The following is a 4418-nucleotide window of genomic DNA, read 5'->3' as shown; positions in this document are numbered from 1 at the left end:
CCCGGTTATTGACACCATTAAAGCCACAGCCCTGTTAGCTTTTTAACGTTCACTGTATGTGCTGTAAACATACAGAAAATAATCAATAATCTAATAATAATCTAATTATCTGAGTAAAGTGACCGTAATGCATTGGTATGTATAATTCCTATGTAAGAGAATTCAGTCGTATCAATTCAGATTTAAACTGTCTTTGCCTGACAGAGCTGCAAGAAAAGCTTGAGCCAATTGACTTTTCTCCCCAATCAATTCTCCTTGATATTGTAGGTTGAATTAGCAAGAAACCCACTCATGTCTGTCTTGGAGCTGTGTGCTAAACACATTACAATTCAAGGTTGCCCTTGATTATTTGTTCTTGTTTAAAATACCCTGAAAAACCTTACAATTCAAGCTCAAAGGCTGCACTTGGATGATTAAAAATAAGGTCACTTTCAAATTTCTCAGGTAATAAGAGACGTTGGTCCAACGGACACCAGCAGGCTGTCGTCAAGAGTCTGTCCAGTTCATGGAATATCTTTATCTGTGTAGAAGAAACACAATCTTAATCTAATTCTCCTGACACAGATTATCTAGAGGCGGACCCTTCCGTTCCGTTCGAATGATAAGTAGATAAAAGTAAAGGTTAGAGCTAATATTCTTGCCACAGACGCCGTTCCTTGTTGTTATAATGAAATTCACCTAAGTTAACTCCCCACAGTGTAGACTTCTAAGGGGGAAAAAAATCCTATTGATCTAGAGAGTTGAGGGGATTCTTCCAAGCATTTTCACAGCACATTTCACCGCATCAGCATTGCCTCGGGGCATCATAGTGAAAGCAGGAGACTAGTGTAGCTCTTGAGGAGCAGGGTGGAGGGACTTGATACAGGTGAAGTGAATATAATGACTTAGCTTTTGACATGCCAGAGCAACCCGAGCACTTCAGGGCTCGTAACAGGATCCCAGTGCCTTGATCCCTTGTTGCAGACATTTGATCTGAGGTGTGAGCTTATATTTTAGAGCATATAGTTTAAAGATAAAATAACATGTTTAATTATTTCCTTCTGTTTAATTGTGACTCCACCAGAACATCACAATGGTATTCTTTTATTCTCTTCTTTAGTTCAATCCAATGCAACATATAAAACAATATGTGCTGTTTTCTTTTTAATCCCCAATGGGGGTCATTTTATTTGAGTCAGCGGCACAAAGGGAAGAAGCAAAAAAGAAGGAAAATGTGGGATGAATAAGATGTAAACAAAGTAGAAATACGATATACAGTAACAAGTAAAATATTAACAATAAGGGGTTCTTGTATTCCATAATAAAACCGTATCTTAGCAGCAAAGTTATATCAGTAGCAGTTTAATGAGGATGACAACAACACTCCAGTATGGATGCTGCCATCCCAAATGTAAAATGTATTCAATAAATGTAAGTAGCTATTGAATCTACAGTATATTTAAGGGTCTTTTGCTGTTCTGCTGCTGATTCTTAAATCCATTTAGATAGTAGCTAATATCAGAAACAGCAGCAACAGTAACAAGGCTGTACACATTCTGGCTGTATGCACAATAATACTTTGAGTAACTTAATTCAAATGGTAAAATAAAAAGGTTAATAGTGGTACTATAATGTTAGAAGTGATATTAAGTTAAAACAAATAGTTAAACACTCACTATTCATGATAATCAATACTCAACATAAAAAAACTCTCATCCTATACTTACAGAGAAGCAACTGTCAGTTAATACTCTACCAGCTATCATTATTATTATTATTAGAGTTGATCTCTGCACTGTAGGTTGAAATAATTACTAACAGATTCAATACAAAAGTTGAGGAGAGCTCATGTAAAATACTGCTTAAAAATACAAAAGGTTCTAATTGTTTTCCAAACACTATGGAATGCTGCAGTGTTATTTTAATACATACATTTAAAAGATGTTAAAGGATAGTTATATTTGTGGAGAGCAACTAACAAGATTGTTGTTATTATCTCTTGACGTTATACTGCTGGGAATTACACTTTGGCATCAAGATCTGTGGGCATGATAATTAAAGGGAATGTCTGCTGACTAATACCATGAGCCAAAGGTTAAATAAAACAGTTTTGGACTCAGAACACAGGGTGACGACGCATAATCACCAATGGAGAAAAACATTTCCTGTTTGATGGGTAGAACCAGCCCCTGAAATGAAATCTTATTCCCCAGTCTATCAATTACAACAACATGATTAATTACATCCAAGGGTTTATTCAGGTCAAGCAGTGCAAATGCTGAGCACTTACTGGAGTATGCATTTGTCAGATGTGAAATAACAATACTCAGAATTGGGAATACACTCTCCTTGGTTTGATGAGGACCATTTCAAATGAAACCAGTGGACTTTTTAAACTATTTTTTGACCACATATAGATAGAATTCCAGGCAGTTTCATGTTGATCCACACATATGGAAATGTAACAGACACTGTAGGGTTAGCCACTCCCACCTCTTGGTTTTCATTTCTTAGCAGTTATAATGACTTGCCATGGCCAAGAGGAAAAAAGGAATGGCCAAGTGTTGCCCACTGCTCTTGCACCCGGCGTGTATGTGTTCACTTCTGGTGTGTAAGAAGGATGGGTGAAATGCAGAGGACAAATACACTATCACTAATTGTTATTTGTGCAAAAATAACTGATTCTAATTCCAATAACAAGTTCCAATTAAACACAGAAAAAAAACAAGAGTCTTGACAGGTTGGCATTGTTGTAACACAACAATTTTTTTTTTTTTAAGTCTGCTTTGGTGTAGTGGAAATTTGTAGTGCAAAATAGTGGCTACCTGCTGTCTGTCTTCGCTGTGATCGCTCAGATGTGTTTTCTCAACGCACGTAGACACCAGTGAGTCTTGATACCATCCACTTTAACAGAGAGTGCAAAAGGTTTGTGTAGCTGGTCTGAACACGTCAGGTCTCCCCTGGATTCTCCAACTGTGTTTGCTTCTGTGCAGCAGACTTGTCTGGTGGCTGAGCTTTCCAACTTCCTCAGCCGACTTTCTTTGTCTTTGTGTTTCATCCCCTGGATTCTCTGTCCCAACACGATGCACTTGTCCCTGCTGGGACTGCTACCCTGCTACTTGTTTGACTGTGCGCGCTTAGTCATAGGGGGAAGTCCTTTAAATCGAAGAGAAAACAAATACCAGCAAACAATGCCCCATACAAAAAATACACTGTAAAAATACTAATAATAATAATAATAACAATATAAAACTGTGTAACATGGGGAAAGAAATGCTGTACTCAAAATAAAAGATGAAATTTTATCCGTGACTTGTAAATAACAAATGTAAATGTCTTTAAGCTGTAATGTTAGAGGATTACATTTGTAGAGGGTAATCATTATATCCTCTGGCAAATGAAATTAAGTTTATGGAAGATGTGCATATCTTTGTTCATTTTCATCTGTGTGATGAGCTTAGGATGTAATAGTGTGCTCCCAATCTTCTCTCATCATAACACAATCCTTTTCCCTATACCCATGTGTATCTCTAGTTTTAGGCCTTGAGGAAAATTTTAGTATAGTGTCCTAGTAGAAATTCAGTTTTTTTTGTCTCCTTAATGTTTTGCTTGAATTGTTCTTTTATATGATATTTAAGATAATTAAATGTGCTGTTTTGCAATATAGTAAGCTTTGTATTTATAGCTAATTCCTAATCAAATCATTAATATGTAACTCTTACTATTATCGTCTTATTATCAGTATAAAACATGTTTTTTAATCTCAAAATGTTTTTTAGTTTGAGCTCTCAGTTTTAAGAATATTGTCCACTTCAAACAAAGTCAGAAAACAGGTTTGTTTTTTTTCTTCCTTCCCTTAAATCACAAGGGAGCATAACACATGCAAGATGCCATTTCAATCTGCTGCTCTTTTCTGTGCTGGTTCCCTGGAAAGTTCATTCGCAACATTATAGAGCCCAAAAATGTTATCCTTGTCAAATCTGATGTCCACTGTGACTTTCATTGTCATTTTGGGCTAGTGAAACCTAAAAATGAGAAAAATGAAGAAACGTAATTGCTATAAGGTGTGACGTACACTGGGAGAAACAGAACTCAGATGCAGAGAAAGAGCCAAAGTCCAAACACTTTGATCCAATGAACAGGCAGGGTCAAGCATGGCAACAATGACATGACAAAAATCTGCAACCAAAACACAAACTGGGTCAAAGATCAACAGGGAAGCACCAGGAAAAGCACAACAGAACAAAGCACACAACGCAGCAATAGCAGACACTGCAGACAGCACATTAAAGGCGACATCGAATGCTTGTATCACACTTATATGTTAGTTATGGAGGTCTACTTACATATATTAACTTGTTTTCATGGTTAAAAACCTCCTAGTCGCTGCAAACGAGCCGATCAAAACATCTCCTCACTGACGCTCTCGTCAGCCGCGC

The sequence above is a fragment of the Solea senegalensis genome, linkage group LG7 (genome assembly GCF_019176455.1).
Source record: "Solea senegalensis isolate Sse05_10M linkage group LG7, IFAPA_SoseM_1, whole genome shotgun sequence".
NCBI classification, from domain to species: domain Eukaryota; kingdom Metazoa; phylum Chordata; class Actinopteri; order Pleuronectiformes; family Soleidae; genus Solea; species Solea senegalensis.
This window is presented reverse-complemented; position numbering follows the sequence as displayed.